The sequence below is a fragment of the Vicugna pacos genome, chromosome 33 (assembly GCF_048564905.1).
Source record: "Vicugna pacos chromosome 33, VicPac4, whole genome shotgun sequence".
Lineage (NCBI taxonomy): Eukaryota > Metazoa > Chordata > Mammalia > Artiodactyla > Camelidae > Vicugna > Vicugna pacos.
In genome coordinates, this window is record NC_133019.1 from 8,620,993 (window position 1) to 8,648,405 (window position 27,413).

The following is a 27,413-nucleotide window of genomic DNA, read 5'->3' on the forward strand; positions in this document are numbered from 1 at the left end:
CATATATTAACGCACCTTACGGTTCCGTGTATTGCTTTTGCAGCTCGGCTGGACGAGACCGCATCACGTCTTGTGCAGACGGGCTGGTGGCTGCTTTCAGGGCTTACTGGGTCTCTGTTTTTTCAGCTAACACTTGGTAAATGGCAGTGATGAATGATCATGCACTTCCTGGGAGCACAAGTGTATTTCCAAAGGTCAAACGCATTTGTGTGATCTGGTGATGCTCTCAAGGTGGAAATCAGGAGCCGCAAGACAGAACAACAGAAAAAGCTGAAATTTAACAAGGTTGCAGAGTGATGCTGAGCTGGGAGGTGCTGCCTTGTAAGACTCTCATGTTGTCTCACAAATACTCTTTTCACAGCAGTTCGAGAACCCGTGGAACACATAATCCGGGGAACTAGTGGTGCTCAGGCCGCTGAGAGGTCCCTCCGTCCTCTGCAGCTTGTGTTAGAGTGAGATGTGGTGGAAATCCTGGAAGGAGGCGCCTTCATTGTCTCTGAGACACATTTTTGTCATCCTTCTTCCTCCGAGGCATCTTCTGTAATCATCTGCTTTGCCACTTAAAAAGCCCTTTACTGGCCCTCACTAATGAAGCTCGCAGCTCCGTGGACTGTGCTTCCCATTTTTCAGAGCCCGGGTTATTAGGTACAGAGAGGTCAGGGTAATTGCCCAACAGCAGGCTGTTTCGATCTGAAATGAACCTAGACATTTAGGATGCTAGTTCTGAAACGTGATTCCCCAGCCTTTCTGGATCTGAGTTGCAGTTCTTTTATATATGACTTATGGCGTAATCTGTTCATTCGTTCAGCACACTTTCAGTGAATATCTTTTGTACTAGGTTAGATGTTAGAGAAACTAAGATAAGTAAAACGTAGTCTCTACCGTCAAGGACTTCAGTCCAGAAGGGGAGGGAGACATAAACAAATGTAATTACAGTGTTATGTGACTAATGCACAGGACACGAGTAAGTGAACAGGTGCCAGTGACAGAGCCCCCAGCTCTGCCTGGGCGCTTAGGAGGCTGGAGGGGGTGATCTGAGTCCTGCAGGGTTAGTAGGACTTTGCAGGGAGCCAAAAAGGGAAGATGGCCTTGCCACTGTGACTTATCTAGGTCATCTCCAGCGACATCCTCACTTCCTTTCCTAGAATTCTCCTTGCCAGGAAGGTTGGGACCATCTGACGTGAGTTGCCTCAACTTCCCTCCAGGTCACAGTTTCTCCCCGTCTTCTCTGCCTTCTTCTTGAATCAGAGGAGCAAGCATCTTCCTCTTTGCCAAGCCTGCGAGCTCTCCAAGCTTCTCTGCTCGTTCACAGGTTGTTCCACGCCTCTCTCTTGCATCTTTATTCTTTCCCTCCTTATAAGGTCCACCCTGATAATGAATAAGGCACAGCCCTGTCTGGGAGGGGAAAAAAACTCCTTTGAATTAACATCCACCTCTCACCCCACTTTTGTTACCAACTTTTCCAAAAGGTAAGTCTGCGCTTACTAACATCCCTCTCTGACCATCCCCTGTAACTTGGCTTCATCCTCCACCCTCCACGGGGTCTGTGCACTCACTTCATTGTTGTCCTCACTGTGCCACGACCTTGCCGTTCTCAGGGCTCACCCTCCTTTACATCTCAGGAGTAGTGACTCACCTGCTTGCTTTAAAACTTCCTTTTCTCCTGCTATGACATAGCATTTTGCTCAGTCTCTTTGATGTTATTTCTCTTTCTCAGCCTTGCTAGCTCTTCCTTGATTTCTCTGTTTGAATCCGGTAACTCTCACCAGCTCTTTCTTCAGTAGTTTTGTGATTCTTGTTTCTTCTGAATCTTACATGCCAGCTTGCTTTATGATACCGTTTTCACAGACCAGATCTTATTCATGAGGACGGGAAGCAGCAGTGCAGAGTTTTTGGTTTTTGGTAGAGCAGTCTGAGCCAAATTGCCAGGGTTTGCATCCTGGTTTTGCTGTGTGACTTTGGATAAATTACTTAACCTCTCTGTGCTTATTTCCTTATCTGTAAAATGGGGGTAATAATATCTTTCTGACAGTATTGTCGTGAGGATCAAATGAGTTAAAATGTATGAAGTGCATAGCATAGCGACTGGGACATGGTGAGAGCCTGGAAGTGTTAATTAGGTGCATTTACATCTGCCATGGCACCCAGCTCATGAGCAATGGTATTTATTAGACACATTTATTTAAAAATAACCAACTAATTTTAAATAATAGACATGACATGTGTTCATTATTACCACTGAGAGCTTACCATTGGCCAAATTTGGGGCCATCATTTTCTTGCTTTATCTCATTTAATCTACACGACAACCCTAGAACTAGGTGGCAGTTTGTCTCCATTTTGCAGATGAAGCAACACAGTCCCTGAGGGGCTAGGGGGCCTGACCCAGTTCAGACAGCTTGTGGGGGAGAGCCATGCTTCTCAACCACCGTGCTCTCGAGAGGTGCTCTGGAGGTGCCAGCTGGCTGGCACATCCAGGAACGTCCCTTTTCCCCCTTCCACAGCCACCCGACGTGGCTCCCTGGTGAATGCCCACTCCTCGTTACTGGGTGGGGTTTGAGAAGTTATGGTGTTTTATAAAGTTACGAAGCCAGCATTGGAACTGCATTGCCTGGCATTCACCTGGGTCATCTAATTATTTCACTGGTGCTTCTTTGGATTCAGTGTCACATTTCAAGCTCTTGAGGGTGAGGGGTCCTGTCTTTTACTTACCTAATGTCTCTCCTAGGACATCTGAGACAGTTCTGTGTGCAAACGTTTCTTATTGTTACACACAGCAGCTTGGAAGGTTTGACAGAACCAAATTCAGTTTGAAGGACCTTAGTGACATGACCCCTCACCAGCCCCTGACCAGCAATTCCTCTGAAGACCCTCAGGATCCCACTCCTGTCTCCTCCCCCACCTCCTTCTCCCTTGAAGTCAGAACTGGACCTCCTGGCCTGCCCCTCCCGTCCCCCCCACCCAGCACTGTGTACTTCTTCCTCAAACGACGCAGCTCACTGGCCTTCCTAAGACAACTGACTCCTATTGCAGGTCAGGGACCTCATCAACCTGTTTCATTTTCTTTGTGCGTAGCAGTGCTCAGTACGTAGAGGTTCTCAGCAAATGCTAATCCGATAAGTAAATGAAGGAGGCTTTTTAATTAAGCTTTCTGAATCTCCCTAGTAATTTGCAGATGGCAGTAACATTGGATTCCTTGGGGGCTTTGGAGAGGTGTCGGGGAAGATGTGGTCCCTGGGGGCAGGAGTGGTGGCAGCTGGGGGGCAGGTCTCTTCAGCTTGGCTGACAGGTGTCTCTGGCAGCCCTGCTTCCCACTGTCTCTGGTTCACCCGGAAACGTCATCCACATCTCCGCCTCCGCCGTCTAAGGTAGTCATGACTCCAGTGTCTCTGGCCTTTCCGCCGTACCCCTCGGCTGATCTCCCTCCAGAAGCGAGCCCCCGTTCCCACTCGCCTTCATTCCCCTAGTGAGTCCTGTTGAGCGCAATGATCTCCATGCAACTTCTGGATCAAGAAATCCAGTTCACTTTCCTGTGTGCCAGCCTCAGTTACCCATCATTATTTTTTATTGGTTTGCTTTCATAAAGCCCTTTCACTCACTGAAGCATTGCTGTGGGCTTTTTTTTTTTTTTTGGACAAAGCGACAGAGGGAGTTTTATAATAATGTTGGCAGAGTGAACTGAATGATCAGTAATGTTGCTGAGTGTCTGGTACCAGAATCAGTGCTTTATATATTACTCTATTTAGTTCCTGAGTGGTGGCTAATGTGCTCTAGAGTTTGTACTGATCGAATTTGAATCGTGGCTTCCTTACCAGCTGCATGACTCTGGATGACTTACTTCAGCTCTCTATGCCTGCTTCCTTATGAGAAGGAGGGACATCTAATAGTAAATATTCCATAGAGTTGGTGTGAACGGGAAGTAAGGTAATTCATGTCAAGGGCTATGCATACTGTTTGGCACATAGTGAGTATGTGGTTATTATTATCATCTCTCACAATAAACCTGTTACACACGATTTTAACAGACTGATAAAGAGAGGCTTAAAGTCTGGATTCAAGGTCCATGGATTAGCCACAGTGCACCCTGCCTGTTGGGTGCTGGCAGCCATACATTCTTGTTAGATTGGACCTGAAGACTTGGGCCAATTGGTCTTGAAAAGTAATGAGAGCTTCCGTCTTGTTAGCTGATCATTTTGAATTCTCTTTTTCCCAGGTGGTGTGTGCCAGGCCCTCTGGTCTTCTTCCCTCCTCCCTCCCCCCACCAGACTATAGGAATAAGCTTCTCAGTTTGCCAGGGCAGCGTAGCTCCCCGCTGTGGTTCAGTGGTCACATCCCAGTCGCCGACCTTCCCACCAGCTGTCACACCCTCTACCTGCTGCCAAGTGGCCTTGGAAGAATCATCCGAGTGATTTCCTGCCCCTGGAAACATCAAAGCCGTCCCTCTCCCTCTCCCCATTCTTTCTACTGAATGCGCCACTGGTTGGTATAAATGGAGACAAGTGTTCAGCAGCCTCCACGACTTGGGGCGAATTCAGGGTCACGGGGGGTGGGGGTGGGGGGCTCGACGGTCAGGCAGGGAGGTGGAGTCCCAAGCAATGTCCAGGGATGTGACTGGGCACACGGGCCCTGAAAGCACCCATGAAAAATTCGATAGATGAGATGTGCAACCATATGCCCAACACCCTGCGTGGGTTTCCAAGGGGAAGCCCGCTGCCTCGAGTTATTATTTCTATATTGTGTAATCATCAGGCCATTGTTTTGAGATCATGTCAAAGATAACAAAGCATCAGAAGCCGCTTCTGCTGCTGAAGAACCAGTCAACCTCAACTAATACTTTAATGACCACTTTTCCCAACGAGAAAACAAATTCAGGCAAAAAAAAAAAAATGAAGCAGGTTGCTGAGGAGAACCTTGTCTGGTCAATGAAAAGAAGAAAGAGACGTCTGGAGCCATGGCAATGGAGCAGGGATTACTTTGATCTGGAAAATAGGTTTCTTTCTAAATAGGTTTCTTTCTTTTTTTTTTTTTTCCCTCCGGTGCTTTTTCTCAGGCAGCCAAGAGATGCTATTGAGTTTGATGAGGGAGGCCCTTTCAGAACGAAGGGGCACCTCGGAGGGGAATTGAATGACCGCTTTCATGGGCAGCAACTTTAATAGTCTCATGTTTGAAAAATATGCAATTAAAGGAAATACAATTACAAATAGCTCCTATTTGTTGCTTTAAAAATACTATCGATTAGCTGAAAAATGGGAGTGAGGTGTGCAGGATGATTATGTTAAGCGTAAACTGCAGATGGTCGGAGGGAAACACATCCACACAGAGAGACACGGCCTGGTCCCACCCCCAAGGAGCCGGGAGAGAGGGCACCTGCAGTGAATCACAAGCTCCTTATTCCTTCACGTATTAGAGAACGACTTTCAGAGAAAGTCTTGCCCACCAGAGTTTGTAATCACTTTCTTCGTGTCAGTACTGTTAATAAAAATATAAGTGTTGTGGGCTAAGAATTCAGTTTCTTGTAAGCGTAACCTATAGCAGTTGGGTTCGTGCGTGAGAACGATGCTTTTTAATGAATGCTCTTTGGGCGTTTTAAATGAAACAATAGGGATCCTGGGCAGTTTGTTCTCGCATTTTCCACTGATACGGCCTTTACCTTGCAGCCCTCTGCCAAGTCCCTCTCCATCCCGCAACCACCTGTCTGCCCATGACGTCCTAGCTCCTCTCAGACCTTGCCCTGTGTTAATTGGAAAATATTCAGCAAACAAGGGGATGTTTTGTCTTTAGCGGAGGATAAAGGAAGACTTTGTCCTTCCCGAAATAGATGGAAACATCTCTGGCTATTCTTTTGAGAGATTTCCAAAATCTTTGTCCAGGTAACCTGCCTCGTTGTCATGGCAACCACCGGATGGTTCCTCTCTCCTTCGTCTTTTCTCTTTGCCTTCCCGGGTTTATTTAACACTTTAATGACTGATCTACAGCTGCCATTTGAAAGCGGATGCTCTCCTCGTCTGCGTACTAGTGGAAAAAAAGGAGACTGTTCTCCCTGGAAAAGTGGACCATAGATTTGTGTGTCCCTATGTTGTACACAAATTAACCCAAGATGCTGGTGAAATTTTTCATTTTCTGTTTTATGCTAAAGTTTGATAAGCGTTTATGCTGAGCTAGGCGTAGTGTGCTATAAGCTTTTATCTGTGTTTAATTCTCAAAAAAGTTCATGTGCTGGCCCTATTATTGTGCCCATTTTGAAGATGGGAACTACAAAGGTTGAGGAGTTTGCCCAACGCCACCCAGCTCACAAGCAGTAACACAGGAAGGCAAGTCCTGACTCCATGGTCCAGGCATGGCTGTGTCACCAGAGTTTGAGGCAGTCTTTTCAGAGATGACCTATTGTTGGCTATGCCAGGTCACAGAGCTGGGAATTCAGGCCTTTTTAGCATGAAAGGTGTTTATATCAGACCTAAGTAAGTGTGTCTTCACGGAATGGACCATTTGATATTGAAATGGGAGACTACGTGTTATGGAATCTTCTCAGGAGTCTGACGGCAGAGAAGAATCCTCTCTGGAAGCAGAGGATGAGCTTTATAAAATAGCCCTTCAGATCTTTCAGGGTCTCCTGATTTCATTGTGTGGGGGGGCAGGCTGTTGTTCAGGGAAAAGACTCCACTGGCCCCTGGGGCAGGACAGCAGGGTAGACACAAGAGCACTATCTCTGGGGTCCCAGTGCACGCACAGATGGGCCGAGATCCAGAGAGGGGCCGGCCGCCCACCCCAGGGCTCAGTCGCTGTCCTGTGGCTCAGCTGGGAACTATCCATCTCAGCGTAACCAGGGACTCACCTGGAACTTTCAAGCCCCCTTACTAAACTCCTTCGCTTCACCCACACAGCCTGCCTGAGCTCCTCCCAAGCCCTTAATGCACGCGGGGACTTCGACTGGTCCCCTACCTCTTCAGCAACCAGTCTACTTGGGGGGGAGGACAGAGCCCTGGGGAGAAGTGCGGTCTCGGAGAGCCGGGCTGCCTGGGGCGGGCGCTCCTCTTAGCGGCTACTAGTGCCCTTGAGCCAGCTGTTCCACACCAGCCCCCGTTTTCTTACCAGTAAAATGGAGTGATGAGAGCGTCTGCTTTTCAGAGCGATCGGGAGGACTAAGTGAGGTGGTACGTGAGGCAAGCGTTGATTGTTGTTGTTACATGATTCTTAAAATTTCACGATAAATACCAAACTCACCAAATACCTTCCATGCAGCCTCAGAGGCTGGGTAATCTGCTGCTCCTCTGGGCTTCTCTCGAACCTGCTACGGCTCTCTTGGCCTGACACTGTGGCTTCTTTGTCTGTCTCCCCTGATAACCTGAGCCGACTGGTGACGGGAGGACCGTGTCTTGCTCGCCAGCCCACAGCCTGGTGGTGTGCTTGCTGTTTGCCCTGGGACGGTGTCAGGGCTGGGAGGGCCAGGCTAGACTTGAGCAGGCTAGACTCAAGCTTTTGTTAGTGTCCCCCCGTAATGATCTAAGAAGTTTTCTGTTAACTTACTGCTGTCTTGGGCGCTGGTGGGGAGAGAGAGGAGAGATGTATTTACGTATTCCGTGCCTTCACAGAAAAGCCAAACAGAGTGTATTATGGTTCTAAGACATGACTGGCCAATTAATGCAGTGACACAGAGAAATCAGTATGAGACGGACTTTTGTCAGAGAGATACAAGCACAGGCCAGGCTTCCGGTGAACCTGACAGGATGCAAAAGTTGCGGTGAAGCGGAGGGGAGTGATTCAGGAAGGGCGGAAGGCAGGAGTAACAGTGCAGAGCTGGGGACAAGCATCGGGCAGATGTGGAAGGGTGGGGAGGGAGTGTGGCGGTCAGACCGAGGGGCTGGGGTCATGAACTCGCAGCTCTGTAGGTGATCAGCCTCAGAGTGGTTAAGAGCATGTGTTTTATAGTCAGACTAGGCAAGGTTTGAATGCTGGACTCAGCTGCCTACTGGGAAGTGACCTCGGGCAAAAAAGACTTGACTCGCAAAGCTTCAGTCATCTTTCCTGTAAAACGGGAGTAGGAGCACCTCCTTGTAAGGCTGCTGCGAGGATTAAATGAGACGATGCCTGAGTGAGTGAAAGTGAGTCTTCAGCTGTCGTTTGCTTTGTTACCAAACGTACCTTCCGAATCGCTTTCTTTTTCTTTTCCTAACTCTGGAGTTGGATGAGACATCGTATTTCCAAGTCCACTAAGGGAGCTCCGCTTAGTCCCCTTGCTGAAATTATCCCCATTTTATAACTGATTGAACATGCCTTCAACTACATGAATTGAAGTTAAAATTTGCAAAAGGTTGATCGTATTTCAGTAACCTGACAATCTCGTGAGGTGAACTGGGGGACTGTGGTTAATCTCATTTTCTTGTTGAGGCACCTGGGGTGTGGAAAGGTTGGAGAATTTCCCCAGAGTTGTTCAGTTAGTGAGTTGGGGCACCATTAGTACACTCAGCACTCCTGATACCAGTGTAATCACCTGCCCTCCCCCCGTACCAAATGGATGTGTGTTTCTGGTGACTGGCTTTGGTGAAACCAGAGACCCACCGATGTCTGCCAGATCCTTTTAGAATTTGTTCACCTTGTCATAGTTTAAAAACTTCATAAAGTGAGAATGTATAAAGGCATTTCAAGGGCAGTGATTTTGCATTCATTATCTCTAAAGAACTATTGAAAAAGGAATATAAAGAAGAAATCAATTTACCAGATATCGGCCTCTAAAGCACCAAGAATCAATTGTACCAGGCAGAGAGAGCCAACAGGGACCTTGTGCTCCCTGCGTCTAGACAGACGGTGGGCAGTGTATATCCCAGATATGTTATGGTTCATTGTGGAGATTTTTGTTTATTTTGAGCTCTTGGAGTTGATGCTATTATTTTTGGTTTGGAGTATTTGGCTCTATTAAGTGATGCTGGCAGAAAGCCCCATCACCATCTTCCAACAACCAGAAGGGAGCCTTTTTAAGGAGGTTTGGGCAGCTGTTTGTAGCGTAAATTCCTTCTCAGGTGCTACAAGAGCAATTGAATGCTTCTCCCAACCTGGAAACTGAGTAGATTCTGTGTTTGAAATTCTTTGCAGACTGCTGGAGATTTTTATTTTTTAGCCTCATTTCTGGAATTCATGTGGTGATAGACTTCTTTCATTTTGTCTCGAAGCAAATATGATAAAAGATCTGAAGCACAAGCACACTTAGCTCCTGACGGTCTCTGGGAATACACACATATGGAACGGTTGTACCTGTCACTGGTCTTGCTTTATCTGGGACTAAGACATTTGATAATTTGATACACTAGCGAGATTATTGAGCACTGTTTTGTTTTGCTTTGTTTTGTTTTGTTTTGTTTTGTTTTTAACATCCAAGAACCATCAGTCATTGTTCAAAGACAAATTTCACAAATGAAATCAACAATCTAGTTAGGATGCTGCTGCTCAGGCTGCGTAACCGAGCCGTCTGTTTCAAATGGCAAATTGTGGGAATTTCTTTGCCATTTTATTGTGGGGAAAAGGGTGGTATTTATTTGTTTGTTTAGGAAGGTAATTAGGCTTATTTATTTATTTATACCTAGCGGAGGTAGTGGGGCTCGAACCCATGACCTCATGCATACTAGGCATACACTTCACTACTGAGTTATACCCCACCCTGGTATTTTAAAGATAAATCTTTGAAACATCTGGTACAAGGTGATGGCGTGATAGAATGTTAGAGCTGGAAAGCACCACAAAATAACGGATGTCACCGAGGTCCTGATTGTCTCCTACCAGAGATGGGTTATCTGCGCATAGAATCATGGTTCACATTGAGAGAGGACCCTGGCAGCGATGATAGGATTTAAGAAATTCCACATACACCATTACCCTGATGGCTGTACAGTTTGTACTAATTTACAGTCTTCTTCAGGCATTTCATTCAATGATAAGTTTTAGTAGTTTTAGTGCGTAATCAACTTTGTGTTGAAAGACTTTATTACATGTCAACAGACGCGGCTACACGTCTGGGACTTTATCTGACATCGATGCCCTGGGTCGTGAGCCCCACTCCCAAGTTTTGTTGTGTTGTCTACGTCTAATACACACACTGTATACTCTTGGTATGTTGCAATGTTCAGTGTCCTTAGACTCACCTCCCCAAGTTGATAAATTATTAAAATAAACATCTTTTAGGTTACATTAGGCGGTTAGATACTTGTTTTATTCCAAAGTAGTCTCCCTGGAAAATTCTAACATCTATGTATAGATAAATATGTCAGTGCTAATTAGTCCTAAATTAACATGGAATTCTTACTTACATCTTACTGAAATCCTCTGTGTGTTATGGTTTAAACAGATGTCCCCCAGTACAGACAAGAGTACCAGCCATCTTTTCTTCCCCCAGTATAAAAATGTTAGCTCTACCTTCAAAATATGGCCTTAGTCCTTTTATTTGTGTCCCTACTGCTACCACCCTAGTTCAGGTCATCCTCATTTCTCACCTGGACTGCCGTGTGAGTGCTCAGAGGGTCCAGGACTCCTGCATGGCCTCCTAATGGGCCACCTGGCGTCGTCTTTTCGCCACTTCAAGATCCAGTCTTCACCTTGTAGCCAGAGTTGCATTTTTAAAGGCATGACAAACCATGTCACTCTTTTGCTTAACGTTCTCCAGTCATACTTAGAATGAAATCCAAATGTCTTACTTTGGTCTACAAAGCTCTGTGGCATTCGTGTGTCTGATTCTGTGCGAACATCTCAGATCTGCAATGACTGGCTTGAGACTGGGAAGTTTGATAGTATCTCAGTGACCAACTGGCTGGAAGAGGGTAGATCAGAGCTAGAGTAAGCACAGCTGTAGGAATGTGGTCAGATCACAGTATCAAGGGGGCATGGCTGATTTGGGTCCAATGCAGGCTGGTCTCAGTTTTCGTAGGAGGTCAGTCTGGGAGGAGGATATTATAATAAGGTTCTCAAAGAGATGACAGTCCCTGTTAGGCTAGAGGTAATAGCCATATTAAAGTCAGAGCACTGCCTGACAGGGTCCAGTCCCCCTGTGACAGCTGGCAAGTCACCTGGGTTCAGAACAGGACTCTAGTCCAGGAGGGAACTGGTTTACATCCTGGAAACCAGTGGTTGGGGAACAGAGAGGAGGAAGGAAGGCTTCAGCTGGTGGACTGAGTATACCCAGGGCGGAATGACCCCTGGTGGGCCCATCTGCTCTGGGGCTCCTCAGAACTCACGTTCATTGAGGGCCAGGCAGCTTCGCTTTCTGGCTGAGGCCACACCGCCCCATGTTCTTCTCTGTGATTAGCCTTTGATGGTGACAACAGAGTCTCCATTTTCCTTTGAGCCTAATATGGTCATTCCTATAGTTTGTTTCTTCAGACATTTTCTGGTTGCCTCTTCACATCACTGTTCTTTCTCTTCTTACTTCTTTCATAAATAACATTAATTCTTAAAAAAAAAAAACCTCAAGTTGTCCTTAGGGTTAACTTCTAGCACCTTCTTTACATCCTGCCCACTTAGTTTGTCTATTAATTTTTTCTTGCTGGGCCAGTGCTTCCTCTGCATTTAAATTCTCTGTTTTCTTCTTAAAAAGAAATTAAACTTTGATGAAGCTCTGACATATCAAAGACTATTCCTTTTCAACATCTAATGTGCTGGTGGAGAAAAAGACTTGAGTGTTCCCTGGGAATATACATCAGATATCCTTCAAGAAACAGGTTTTATTCTGAAGAAAGGTGCCACCAGTGAGCATAGCAGGGGATAAAAGGTGGTGCAGCTCCTCTTTGAGAAGTGAGAGTTTCATTGTCTTGAGGATCTCTCACCTGAAAAATGGAGATAAAGGCAAAGAAGGGAAGGGGAGTTAGATTGTTTTAATAGGAACATTTCCAGCTATCAACAATAAGGACCATTTTTAAACTATCAGGAGAGCATTAGAGTAGGTGACCAATTGTGGATATGGGGGTTCCTGGAAATCATTGAGAAGAGGAGAGACAGTCCCCTGCCTAACTGACTTTGGCAGCATGCTACCTGCAGGTGGGTGGGATGTGCTGGCAACCAGGAACAAAAACAACTAACAAGAAAGGGGATGAGGTGCGGAGCAGGGGCTATGCTGAGCATCTTCTGGACCAGGACAAGCACACAACCCTCATCCTCCTCATCTTCCCCCATATCCAGAATATAAAGACTTTGAAGTGCAGTTTCATTTTGCGTTAGTTAATTTCAGCGGCCTCGTGCGGCTAGGGGCTGCCATATTGGAGAGAACAGGATAAGAGGCCCGCCCGCCGCCTGGAGCAGGAAGCTAATCCACAGATGCTCATTAACTGATCGAGTAAGTGAAAGTGCAAAGGAAAAAAATAATGGAAGTAATGAATGAACAATGAAAAGGTAAATGAATACATATCTACTTGCCTTTCAGTGTTGCTCTGAGGATGAAAGGGTTTAATACACATCTAAGAACTCTAACAGACTTTACAAGCTGCCATTCTGGAGTAAGGTTCTACTTGGAAATGCGTTACTTGAAAATGCACACATTGGTGAATTGTATTTAAGTCGTTTGTGGATGGAAATCTAGAAAAATATGTAGCATATATTTTGTTATCATCTTAAAATGTGTGCCTCATGCCAGTTCTTCTGGCCATGTTATCAACCTGCTCTTCTGTTGTCATCATGCTTAACTTAAAAGCCTCTCACCCTACTTCTGGTTTGTTGTTTGCAATCTGACATACTCCAAACAACCAAGTAACTAAGCTGTTAAGATGTTTGCCAGTGAGTGTTGGGAAGGCTCTGACTGACCGACTGTATATGATCGATACATACAGGAAGGTGTATGTCTTTGTATCCAGCGGACAAAGAGGTCAAGAAGGCATTTCATAACAATTAATGCAGACCCTGTTTGCCCTTACTTATTGCTGAGCTAAGGCTTTACGCAGAAGGCAAAGTACTGCCTTTTTGTATGATTGTGAGTTTATTGATTTGTTTCTTGGTTTATTACTTGGCACAATCTAAGTTAAGTTCTTCCTAGCTGTAGGAATCAGATGCTTGATACAGGCTTGCTCTTGCAAAACGATGGAGGGTGGACTAGATTAGATATTAGGCAATGTTAGCTCCATTCCTGGCTTAGACAGAAACCTCTGTTTGATTTGGAATGCAGGGTATACATGATTCATTTTGCTACTGTATCATGCACTTAAAAAAATACTTTTGACAACCTTGTTTTGTTGCAAGAATTGCATCCTGCAGATTGTTCAGGAAAGGTTCTGACTGATGCATGAGAAAGTACAGACATGGTCAGAATTTGTCCCTAGCCTTCATGGCTTTGTGGCAGCTGAGACAGTTTGTGCCCAGCACCTGCGACAGAGAGGGGCACAGATGAGGGCTCCATAAGTGATTGTTGAGTGACTAGTGAATGAATGATGGTGAATGAATCAGCGTGTGTGTGAAAGGATCAGCAGTGCACATAGCTTGCCACTAGGTTTTCATGGGATTAGGTACACCCAGCCCTTAGCTAGTCTGGGGAGTTTGTGCTGACCTTACTTGATTGCCTGGGAAGGCTCTCCCTGGACCACTCAGACACAGCTGTCTGTTCAAATAGGATCCAACAGCAGCCTGGTTTGTCAAACACCGGAAGCTGATAGACTGGGTCTTTTTCACATCTTTAAGCAACATGAAATGAATATTACAAAGAGTTGTTCTGAGCCACCTGCTGGCAGCCACTGGTTCCCTAAGGCCAGCTGAGTCAGAGACATCCACCAGATCCAATTTGGTTTTTCTGATTTAATTGGCAATTTTACTGGATAGCTGGAGGGGGCTCCCCTTCATCTCTGGCAGATCTGGCTGAGTCGTACACAGCAGACGTTCTGCAAGGGAGCTGCTCTGGGGCACTTGGACCTGGCTGGGCAGGCTGCAGGACTCATTCTTCGGCACCTCAGAGGAGTGGAGAGGCAAGGGCTGTTGTGCCAACGACCAGGGCAGCCAGTAGGGGGCAGCCACTGCAGTCTTCTTGCCGAGGGCCCCTGGTTGATGGTGAACGAGAGGCTTGGTGTTGTGAGTGGTCACTGCCTCTGACCTTGAGTCAGAGAGAACCGGGGGCAAGTGTTTTTATCTCTGTTCTTTGAGGGGCAGAGTTTTATGAAAGTAACTGAAAAATAGCATCAAATGAAGTAAGTTTCACACCAGCAAGAGCCCTGGGAAGAAGGGCGTTCTGTTTGGCCTTCACGAGGCCATTCTGGTGCTGGAGGGGGTAGAGCCCTTCTTCTGCCTCTTTTCTTCCATTTGCACTCCAATCTTGTGTCTTGCAAATTTTTGAAGTGGTCCAGACCGTAAAAGGACCACAGTGACTGCACAATCAGGGGCCTCGTATGAGACAGCAGGTCAACAGCAGCGGTCGTCAGTGCATGAAATCAACAAGTCCCCTGCACGGCTAGCATGCAGGCCGCGAAGCAGAGGAGACTGATCAGCACCATCGGAGGGGGCCGTTGGCTCTTCGGGGAAAACACGTGAGCTCTCAGAGGCCCAGAGGTCATCCTGGAGGAGCTGGGGTTCCAGCAGATTCGCCAGGGGGACTCAGTGCATTCTGCTCTCCCCTCTTTGATCTGAACTCTCTGAACCCTTGAGGTCTGAGAAACCGAGTTCTGTTTAACCACTCATTCACGGGACCGCATGGTCACCTGCATGGAATCAAGCAAGTTGTCTTGCGTCTTTCCTGATGCTTTGGGGAGACACAGTACAAGATGAAAGGGGAAAAAAGACATCCCATCGCTTTCTTCCCTTGAGGATTTTGTCATGTCACGGAAGCTGTAAGTACAGTGTTGACAGATGTGCCAGACGTGGCAATTCTAACCGAGAAGATTGAATGAAAAACTTCACTGAGGGCTTGGGTGACACCCTGATTCCTGTCTGCTGTTACGGAAGAGGGCTTCTTCATCAGGCCGCCATGGCCCCCCGAGGAGCATGGCTCTCAGGGACGTGGGCCCAGCTGTTCATCAGCGTGTACTTCCACGTGTTTGACTCCTGGCTGAATATAAAAACCCACAAGTGCTCCACAAAGAACCCCTTCCTTAAGACGTAGACAAAGCAGGTCAAGGTCTTCTACAGATGTTCTAAGAAAGGGGGGGGGGCACTCAATGCCAAGAGTTGATTGAAGGAACAGTTGTGACCCATGTTATTAAGAAGTCACACTTGACTAGTTGCAAGCTGATGAATTAATTGAATAAACAAAGGAAAATCAAAGCATTTAAATGCACACACACATGAGAACACACACACATGAGAACACACACACACACACACACACACACCCCACTTGACTAAAAGGTCCATTAGCTTCCCCTTATTAGGAAACCTTAACTAATCAATCCATGTCAGTCGGATGCCAAAACAGATGTAAGAGAAACTGAGTTCATGCATCTGACATCAGAGATGGACAGAGCACCCAATAGCCACCTGGGTGTTAGCATTACCTACGGGTGGTGGGAGATCCAACATACAACCCTTAAACCAAGAATAAACAGCAGGCCTTTGGAACAGAAGGTCCCCAGGCATTGGAACCATCGTTTGTTTCATGTTGACTGAAGAGTTTCAGCAAAACCAGTATTTTTGAGACAAAAAAAAAAAAAAAAAGCAAAGCAGAGGTTCTCTAACCAGAATGTGCCCAAGGACCACCTGGGAGTTTGTTAAAATTGCAAATTCCTGTCCCACCAGGAAAGACTGGGATTCAGTAACCTCAGGTGGGGCTTGGGAGGCTCAGCTTTCAGCGGGTCCTTAGGTGCCTCGGGACTGTAGTCCGAGAAACACTGACCCATGGCCGCCATCAGACTAATGGAAAATATTACATTAGCCATTTTCTTATTTATTTATTTTTTAACTCAAACTCATGAGTCAGAACCTCACACGTGCCAAGTACCGTGCCAGAGATACAGAGGTAAATATCACACAGTTCCTGCCCTCAGGAAGCTCAGAGTTGAGTGGAGCTTGAAAGTGTCTGAGGACAGTTTAGAACTCATCTCTTACCCTCTATCACATACCTCTGCTACCAGAACACCCTAGCTTGAGGGAAGGCACGTCATTCTCTAATCAAGTTTATTACATGAAAAAAAAAGACTGGAAAAAGGTTGTAAGCAATATTATTTGGAATAAAGCCATTAAATGTTAACATTATGTGACATAACCTGTTATTTACAGCCACCATCTAGTATAGCAGTTTTTCCAAAATAAATTTAGTAGCTGAGAGATTAAATGTTTGGTTATTTTTGCCAGAATCCCATTTCCCAGTGCCTTAGGATCCATCACATCTCCTGGCATTCTTTTTCAAGTGGGAAACTGAGATTGTTGTCTGGGAAGGGGAACTGAGACCACTGACCCAGCACCTACTGAAGGAAACTGCCTGGATCCCACAAAACAGAGGTTTTGACTAACCTTGACAGAACCTGATAATCCAGGTTGTTTAAAAAGTTCCTGAACTCTTGTGTAGGCAGGTTTAGAGCCTCATCTTGATGTCATAGACAGTGTTACTCTCCATTTTGGGGGTTATAGAATCCACGGTGCAGATAGTTTTAAGTGGTCTTTTAAGGTTGCACTGAAAATCTGTTGCAAAGCCAGGAAGTGAATTTCTCCTCCTGCGTTCTCTAAGAATTTGAGATGTAAAGCCCTTTATGTTTCCTCTTGATCATGTTTCCTGGGGGAGGTGGGAATGACTAAGATGGATGTCTGTGGAAGAATGAATAGTGATGATGCATTATGTAAGGCTCAATGGAAGTTGTGAATTCACCAGATGCTTGGGAAGTCAGCAGCTTCTCTATTATGCATTTCCCTGGCCTGAGCTTGGATGTTTTCCAGAAAGCAGTTACAGAGGCAAGTGGAAGGACCTGGTGTGTGTGAGTGTATGTATATTTGTGTGTGTGTGTGTGTGTGTGAACTCTAACTTGTTAAAATAAGTAACGTGTGAGCAACTTTCAAATCTTCCTCTAACTTAATGATGAGCTTCGATTTTACAGGAAATCAAATTAGAGGCTGAAAAAACCCTGGATCCTTACTTCTAAGCAAGCTAGCCTCTAGGCAGTCATTTTTACGGGAATCAGGTCCTTACCACGAAGTTTGCTTAGCAACACGTTTTCTTGATGACGGTTCTCAAAGCAGAGGAAAGTGAATGGCGGTTTGATTAACCACAGGCCATAATGGCTATATCAGTTTCTTTTGTAAGTGAAAGATTGTCTTTGCATATTCATAAGGGGGGCATCCAAGCAGCGCTGCTGGAGCTGTCAGGGCCACTAAACTCTGCTGGATTAGTAAGTGTATGGGAGGCCTCCCAATGGGTGGCCCTGGGGACATTTTTTTTATCCACAATCAAGGAATTCAGATTGTACAGAATTTACTCACTGTAAAAGTTGTTAGCCATAGAAGGGGGTTATAGAATTTATTTTTCCCATAGATCTTTAAGGACGGGACAGAAACTCACTGAATAGGTTGGTTTCAATACAATCCTGAAGCCTTTGAAATGAACTGTGACCAGGACAGGAGAGCCAAAGGACACATAGGAACTGAGAAGCATGAAAGTCAATCCAATTATCTCAGCAGCTGGGGGTGGGGGCTAGTATATAAATTGGACATTGTGTGGGATGAAGGATACATTTTGTGTATTAGGATAATTTACATTTTCCTAATAAAATTCCACTGTAATGAGCTTGGCCAAACGGATTTAACCTGTTAAAATGATTCACCAGAATCATCTGAATTAGGAAAATAAATAGAAGGCTTACATCATTTATACCAGAGTCAAGCAGTTGCTAAAGATAAAGCATTATTTCATGTATGTAATTTTTTTTGTCTTTTAAAGTTACTTTAAATGTATTCTCTCATTTTATCCTCCAAACAGGCTTCATGATGAGAATCTAGGCTAAATTATTTACATCCTGTCTTAGAATTACTGACCAGGCTAAGATTAGAATTCAGTGCCCTTTCCACTAAACCTCATTGCTTCCTTCTGAACACTTAGAATCTTGGCCTTGTCTGACTCTCCAGTTTCATAAAAGCATCCTTATGTCAAAGCGTATTCCCTTCTAGAGACTTAACTCTGGAGAGGCGATCACAGCTACCTGTCTAAGGGTAAATCGGAAATAGATTTCCACACACCACTGCTTCCACTCCAGCCTACATTTCACAAAGTCTGGGGGCGAGGAACCTGTTCACAGACATTTTGCAAAAGACTCACGTGAAGGTAAGAGCCAGACTCTCAGTGCAGCTTCACGACAGTTTCTACTCAAGACGCGGACTTGGCGTTGTGGATACGCACGCTGAGTAGTAAAGACTTTTCAGGGAACCAGTTTTGCCTGTGAGCGATGAGAGCCCATTTTTTTGATCCCTAAATTCAGCTTCCAGGAACCTTTAAACAAATGTATGCTGCATTATTCTCATTATTCAATTATGACAGTCTTTCCCCCAGCATTTTAATTAGCACTCATTTACTGAGAATTAAACTGTCATTTTAGTTGAACTCAAAGGAGTACCCCAGGGACACGCATTCCACAAGATAATAAAAGCACCATAGAATCCTGATGCTTCAGCAGTTTCGACTGGAGTCACGGCAAGGCTTTTCCGTCAGCCATTTCTGATGGGGTTTCATCACGACGCTTTACCAGTGGTTGGGGATGGGCGGAGGGGGGACATCATCACTCTACACCTGAAAATTTGAGGACTTACTGTCTTGGATCAAGAAGCTCTGATCTTTGATTCCTACTTGATATTAAACAGAAAAGTCAGAAGAGGATGAGCATGTTAGTGCTGGACTCTGGCTTCCAGCCCTGGCTTTCTCCCTGGACCACCGTGTTCTCGAGGTACGTTCTGGCCCGGTCTTCCCACAGATGCCGTGGGTACCAAGATAACTGTTCAGCACGTGGGCTGTGCTTGTGGCTTCAGCTGCTTTTCTGGATCTGTCCTCACCTCTTCAGAGTCATCACTTTTTCTTGACATTTACACTATAAAATATTTCATGTCTGAGTATAACAGGAAACAGTGTCAAGACTGTGAGATGATGAAGCCCTGAAGAAGGTCCCAGGGTTATGTCTAAAAAATGCCATTTCCTTTCGTTTCTAGAGGTTCCAGGGAGAGCCCGTGTTTTTTGTTGCTGTTGTTTTGTTTTGTTTTTAAACTCACTCAAGAGGGTTCACTTTACAGACTTTCACACTTTCTGTTCTGTTGGCCAAGTGATTCACCAGTTTTGAAAACCTAAATGACCTTAGTTAATTAAAACAAGCATAAATCACAGGACCATGATTAAAAGGTACAAACCTCCAGTTATAAGATAAGTTAGCCCTGGGAATGTAACGTCCAGCATGGGAACTGTAGTCAGCCATCCTCTATTATATATTTGCAAGGTGTTAAGAGAGTAGATCTTGAACATTCACATCACACACTAAAAATTGTAACTGAGGAGGTGGATGTTAGCTAAACTTACTGTGGTGATCATTTCACAGTATATACAAATATTGAATTATTAGGTTGTACATCTTAGACTAATACAATGTTATATGTCAGTTATATCTCAGTAAAACTAGGGAAAAAGTTGCCAATCACAGGACCATAGTAATTTTAGAAGAGACATGACCTGAGCAGTCCAGTGGCATCTAACACCCCCACTTTACAGCTGGGAAGACTGAGGGTCAGGGAAGTTAGGCGACTTTTCCAGGACCAAATAACTATTTGTGGGAGATGAAAACTAGAGTTCAAGTGTCCTAGTTTTCATGTGTTTGTTTTCTCTCTGTCCAGGAGGCAGAGTATTGTAGCAAGACAGACCAGGAACTCTGGAGTCCAAGTGCTGGGGTATATACTCCAGCTCCATCGCTATATACTGAGTCACTTTAAAAGAAAGCCTTAATTTTCATGAAAGTACGTCTCTCAGTGTCTAACGTATAGTAAGGGCTCAAATGTATTATCTGTTGTCATGACTGTATCTCTGTTCTCCACGAGTCCTTACAGCCACCTGAGAATAGAAAGCAGACATTCATGTTTTGTCTGACTGTCTCCTGTCTCTTGACTTCAGCCATGCTTTGTATCAACTCTTTGAGAACAACCATGCAAGGAGTGATGTCAGTCCATCTTTAAGATAAAAAAATAGAAATAATTTGTCCAAGGCCCCAGAACCAACAAATCAAGGCTCTTATTTAATCACAAAATCTAGACAGCTTCTGTTATTTCAGGTAGATATCACTTATGGCTCTAAGTCTAGACCGCTCAGATGCTGGTTGCTTCGTGCAGTTTTATTTTTGCTGGGGGGATAGGGTGAGTAGCATGCATCTTTCTGAAATACATTTTGGAAGTGCATTCTGCTGTTTGCTGATGAGATGGCTTCCCCTCCAAACCTCTTCCCTCTTAGCACTAGAGATTCATCTCTTCTTCCCTTGGCTCCCCGGTAAAGTGGAGAAGAAAGTTTAGAAGTCCTATGAGAAGGGAGGGTGAATTTCTAATGTAAGTGAGAGTGTCTTACTTTTGTTGTTTCTTAAGGCTGTGTTTGGCTTTAACAAGACAGGGAAGAAAAAGACTTCTTTGAAAAATAGGCTAGAATAACATGAGATGGGGGGAAAGTAAGACATTTCATTTTTTTCTTCTGACAGAATTCTCCAGGACCATGTGCTCTGTGCTCATTGATGGTCTGCCTTATTGATGTTCCTCACGCACAAGTCTGGAGCTCGTATCAGAGTTTCCGTTAAATCTTGGTTTCCTTTTAGTTCGAGTTCTCTTATTCTTGTGTGTGGTTTTGAATTTTCTTGGTAAAGTTAAGAGGGGGAAAAAACCCATCCTGAAAAAATGAACATCTCTTCTGCTCTCATCAATTTGAGAAAAAGAGATTAAAGAGTTCTGATGTCTACCCTGCAGATGCGAAGCTACAGGCAGTAGGAGGGCCTGAATGGTGTCTTATCAGAAGCCAGGCTGCAGCAAGCGTTGGCCAGGTATTCTCTTGAACGTAGTCAAAGCAACAGTCAGCCAGTCAGTCAACACTCACTTGCTCCAGGTGCTGGGGAAGCAGCGGTAAACGTAACGGTATCATTGTCCTTAGTTTTCAACCTGTTGGTGAGAAGAAATGCAGGAAACATACAAGTAAGTTCAAGATTCAACAATAAGGTGATCATTCTACTGTATGTTAAATAAGCAGCTGCACATCACTAAGTACTTGTCTGTGGGCTGTCTCACTGAGTCCTCACATGGATGGTTGTGGTTTTCCAGGTGGACGCTAGGCACTCGGGTGGGAGACCCTCTCTGCCATCTCTCTCTGTTCAGTTCCTTTCACTTTGGGATGGTGCTGCTTTGAACCACGCTTCCTTCCTTTATCGGAGGTCAGCGTCTCCTCTCGTCTTCATCACCACTCTCTCCCGAAGTGAGCTCACCCAACCACTGACTGTACACGTCCTCCCTGACGGTGCTCCCAGGTTGAGATCTTCATCGCTCACCTCCCCTCTGAGTTCCAGATTCTTCCATTTAGCTAAGTAACTAACTGTAGATTATACCTTTAATTAGATACCTCAGAGGAAGCTGTGTTAACGATACCCAGAATGGAACTCTTGATTTTCTCCTGCTCTCAAAGTCTTTCTCATCACCCAGCTTCCATCCCTTTCAGTCTTGCCTCTAAAGAAAGAGAGCAGCACCAAGTCACTCACAGGGTCAGACCAGAAACTTGGGAGTTACTCTTAACTTCCTTTTTTTAAATGGAAGTATAGTTGACTTACAGTGTTGTGTTAGTTTCTGGTGTACAGCATAGTGATTCAGTTATACACATATGTGTTCTCTTTCAAATGCTTTTTCATTTTAGGTTATTGCAAGCTATTGACTGTAGTTCCCTGTGCTATACCATAGGGCCTTGTTGTTTATCGTATATATAGTAATCACGATCTGCAAATCCCAAACTCCCAATTTATCCTTCCCCCACTTTCTCCTTCAGTAGCCATGTTTGTTTTCTATGTCTCTGAGTCTGTAAACGTGTTCTTTTGTGTCATTTTTTTAGATTCCACATTAAAGTGATATCATATGATATTTGTCTTTCTTTGACTTCACTTAGTATGATAATCTCTGGTCCATCCATGTTGCTGCAAATGACATTATTTCATTCTTGTTTTGTGGCTGAGTAATATTACATTATATATACTGTATTCCATTAAATATATATGTGTATCTCCACAACAACTTCTTTATCCATTCATCTGTCAGTGGACATTTACATTGCTTGCATGTCTTCGCTATTATAAATAGAGCTGCTATGAACATTGGGGTGCATGTATCTTTTCAAGTTAGTTTTCTCCAGATAGTAGCCCAAGATTGGGATTGCTGGATCATGTGGAGTTACCTTTAGTTTTCTGTCTTTCCATCATAGCCAACATCCTATCTGTGAGCAAGTCCTGTTGACCTACGTCTACAATGTACTTCCAACTGTTTTCTCCTCCTCATCTCCACTTAACATCACCCCATCCCAAATCATCATTATCTCCTGCCCAGGTTACGGCAGCGGCTGCGTAAGCTGGCTCCCTGCTGCCACTCCACCCTCCATCCCACCCCTGACAAGCCATTCCCCAGTAGTATCTAGAGAGGTTTTTTAAAAACATAAAGAAACCAAATCAGCTCATGTCTTTCCCCTGCTTAACTCTTTTAATGACTTTCAGTTCTATTGGAAACATTTCAACTCCATACCCTGCCTTCAACACCATGTGTGATCTAGCGCCTCCCAACCTCACTCCAGGCTCTTGTCCCTTTTGTCACCATTACTCAGCCTTCCCTGGCCTTCTGACACTTTCCAGAGCACTCCAAGCTCTTTCCTGCCCCAGGACCTTTGCACCTGTTGTTTTTCTTTCCCTCTCTAGCTCTTAGCCTGACTGCCCTTCATTTTCCATGCTTCATTTTAAATTGAGCCTTTTCTGGACACTCCCTCCCCTTACATTTTTGTCTATCACCACACCTGGTTAATTTTCTTCTTAGAACTCACTTTAAAAAAAAAAAGCTATTTAAATGTAGAAGTGGGGTAGTCCATGAGTTTAAGGTCAGTTTTCCAAATTTTTCTGCTTTGGGCTTAGATGCTAAGCCATCTACTGCCCTCTTGTATCAGTAGCTCCCACAATGACATCTCCTAGAATCCAGTCTTACCCCGATTTCCAACAATGCTAACTGATTTATCGAAGCCACACAAGAGGCAAGTTTTCTGTTTGCCAATCAAAGCTCCTAATGCTTTACTTAAGCTTCAGGGACAGTGGGGGCTAATGGTAAGATGGGTTTCAGAATAAGAGAAAAAGACTGTATCTGGTGACAGCCTGTGATGGATGCATTTGCCTGACTAAATTTCAAAACCATCTGTCAGTGAATTTCAGTTAGCAAGTACTTGTGTCTCTCTTTTCTCTCTTTAGTCAAATGGAAAGAAAACTCTGCTCACCCTCATGTAGACTCAAGATAAAAGACTAATGAGGTCTTTGAGCTCAAAGGCACACTTGCTACCTCTCTGAGCAATTCATTCTGGTTTTGTTCCACAATGGTTTTAAACCCACCAGAGGCAGCTTCTCTGGTGCTTAACAAACATTTTGTGTTTGTACTTGCTTTACATGTTGCTCATAACATTGTCATCCTTGTTAGGTGCCCACTCATGAATAACCTCCACTGGAGAGAAAATGAATCAGACAAAGGAAGAAAGACGTGATACCAAAAGAGGGTGGTTGGGTTGGAGTGCAGGAGAGGCCAGTATGAACAATCTCCATTCCTGCCTGTTTTAATTACCTCTCAGTTTAGTTCAAGGCTGGCTTCCCTGTGGCTGTCATGAGCCATGACTTCAGCTCATGGTATTTTAGTACATTGAAATTTTACACCACCGACATTGTAGTGATGCTCAGTACTGCTCACTAATTAAAGCCAGCCAATGGCAGTGCTATGAACTCTCCGTGCAGGAGATGATGCATGAATCACATGCCTGAGACGGGGGATAGCAAAGAGGGAGTCAGGGAGAACGAGACATCTGAAGTCCACACAAGGATTATAATTTCCAGGGATTGGCCGTTGTCCACTTGTCCATCCTTGTAGCTCTGAGGAGATGCATCTGCTCTGGTTTTGCTTCTTCAAAGTGAGGAGAGATGATGTGATTCAGTTGGGAAATACTTAAAAATGAACACACACAATAGCTTCATGCCATAGGGCAGAAATCCAAGACCTAGTACATGAGTCCAGTGAAAAACTCAAGGTTCAACCAGCTCATTTTTCATACAGCCACTTGAAGTGCAGGGCTTAGCAATGACCAGTGAATTGACCATCTGAAATATTGACATCCAAGCCCCAGTGATTGTTCTCAAGAGACAGGCTTCTCCTGGCTATGCCATGAGGTTGGCATTGACTCTACCAATAAATAGGGACAAATTAAGGGTCCACGTCACCTGTTGATTCTCCCCTCCCCTCCTCACTCCCAGCTGATCACAACAAATAGCACCATCCCTCTGGGCTCAAGTCGAAACCCTAGGTTTCATCTTTGGGTTTGTCCTTGATCCTCATTCCTTTTCTGCTTACATTCAGTCCAGAGGTCCTGTCCACCTGCCTTCACAGCCATCCCATTCAGCCTTGTCCATCTCTTCCACCACCAGAGTTCAAGCCATTGCTCTCCGTCCTGGACACTGGACCAGGACTGCTGCCCCTCCTATTTCCGCTCATGCCTTGCTACCGGCAGCCCCCTCATAGCAGCAGAACATTGTTGTTAATGTAAATCAAACTGTGACAGTCCCTGCTTAAAACCCAACGGTGGTTTCCCGTTGCATTTAGAAAAAAACCCAAACCCCTCGCCCTGGTGTGTAAGTCCTTACATGATTTGGCTCCAGCTCATTTCTCTGATTGCATCTTGGACATCTGTCCGCCCAGCTCACCACACTGAAGCCACCCCAGCCTCCCTCTGGTCTGCGACTGCACTAAGGCCGTTCCCTCCTTAGGACCTGTACCAGCTGTTCTGTCGGGAACGCTCTTCCCCCAACACCCCAGGCTGATTTCTCCCCATCAGGTACAGTGCACAGGATAGAATCCTCGCTTTCATTCGTCTTGCACGCCAACAATTATTGGGTTCATGATACTAAGCGTTATTCTGATTGTTTCAGTCTTGCTAGAGCTGCTGTAACGAGCCAGACTGGTGACTTAAACAGCAACAACAAAATGACCTTCTCATTCTTCAGAAGGCTGGAAGTCCAAGGTCAAGGTGCTGGCAGGGCTGGAGTCCTCTGAGGCCTCTCCCATTGGCCTTTCTTGCTGCCTGACGTGGCCTTTACTCTGTGCACACGTATCCCAGGTGTCTCTTCGTGGTCTTATGAGGACGCTGGTCATGATGGACTAGGGACTGTTGTGACTTCATTTAGTCTTAGTTACCCTTTTAAAAGCCCTATCTCCAAATACTACTAGGATTAGGGCTTCAACCTGTGAATTTTGGGGGATAATACAGTTCAGTCCACAAGACTGATTGTCTGAAAATACAAAGTTTTAATGCAGGGGCATGACCAAGATCTGAATTTCTAACTGAATGAGTATCAGTATTGGTTAAGTCCTAGATTAAACTCATTTATATTAGTATGTGCTGCCTCTGTTATTTCAAAGTCCAAGACTGTTTTATAAAGAGGTACAAAATCAGGTATTTCTAAGAGAGAAAGATCCAGAGAAATGATGATAAATAAGGGTACCAGCACACGTGATGTTCGCAGTGGCGTGGGGTGGCCAGAGGGGAGCAGGTTTACCCTGAATGTGGCAGCGAAGGCAGTTTCTGCCGCCCAACTCTTCATAAGCAAGGGACGGATTTACGTACATGGCAGATTTTCATCCCATGTCTTCTCCTGGCAAAAATGTACAGAGAAGTCTCTGAAGGGATAGTGACTGAGGATATGAGGCATATTCCAGCTGGATTTGGATAATCTCGCCTGACTGCTTTTGCAGAACAGAGTGATCTAATGGTTGGCTAAGACTCAGCTATATTTTTTAAATGTTATGGAACCTCATTTTATTTTTCACTATTAGCCCATTCCTTGTTTTGAGGAAGTCTTTTAAATATTATGTGATCATTCTTTTAGTTTATGATTACAGTTTTTGTTTAGCTTACACAGTGAAAATTTTGATAAGCATCTAAAAAGAAAAATCCATGGCTAGTGCAAAAAGAGGAGACAGTCCAAATAGAACTAAGGTTACTAAATGCCGAATTTTAGGTAAATATATACTAATTTCCTACTTTGCTTTCTGAAAGACAGCAAGTACCTAACTAGTTTAACATTAGGTTTAATAAGATTTATAGCACATATCTGTATCTTATTTTTAACTGCAAAAATGTTTTAGCCACATTTAGAAAAAACTCGCAGAGTATAACTATGTTTCTAAAGGCCAGATCTCTGCCTGGAATAGCAGCATGGATCATTAACACTGTCGAAGGCTTACAACGGTTTAAAAATATGTTAAAAATAGTGTATAAACAAGAATATCTTTATATTTGGGTTCAAAAAATACTTCTTGACCCTTTGCCTCTATGGAAGAGAAAATGGAAATTTTTATTTTCCTTAGCACTTCACCCGATTAAAACCTATAAGGATCAGGGCAAATCGTGTTTACTTCTTTTTGTCTGCAGAATGGAGCAGAGAGGCCTGAACAGGGTAAGCCTAAGAAGCGTCAGCTTTGTGGACAGATTTCTGGAAAGCTTGGGTAAACAACACAACTACGACAATAAAAATAAGACTGCCTTGTTATTAGAGAAGCAGCGTGGCTAGTGGGAAAACATGGATGTAAACCTGACTGGGTTCTGGTCCAGACATTGCGTCTAACTAGCTGTGAGGCTTAAGAGCAAGCAGCCCCCCTTCCTGCCCCCCTCCCCACAAAAGCTCTGAATCTCAATTTCCTCATATGTAAAATGAGGCAGTAGGTCTGGTCCCATGTTCTTTCTAAAATGTCCTGTTTTATGGTGATGATTACCAGTTGGATGTTAGGTCAGGTTGCCGGACTTAGCCAATAAAAATACAGGGGTCCCGCATTTTATGTCAACCCTAGTGTTAGAAGTTGCACCGAGCGGCCCCTGGAGAATCCAGAGTCATGGTGAATAATCTGCACTGTGCGTCGTCTGCACGTTACATAATAGAGACCTGACTGCTTATGCTAATTTTTGGCACTTGCAGCATTTCAGATCGGTTTTGGATCGGTGGGAAATGCTCCTCTCCCGATGAATGTAGCCCGGGGCTCGGAGGGAGCTAGGTTACTGAGCAGAACAAGCGTGGCTGTAACCGTCCTTCCCCAGCCCCCGGTGGTTCCCGAATGGGGCAGGAACCTGCAGGAACACTCCGCCTGGCAGATTCTGCCGGAGTTAACAAGGCAGCCAAGTTCTCGCTGTGCCTCTGCCCTTTCAGGCCCAGCTTTACCTTGGCTTTCGGAAGAACTGACATTCATCGCTGGATACTTCCATGGAAGAAAATACA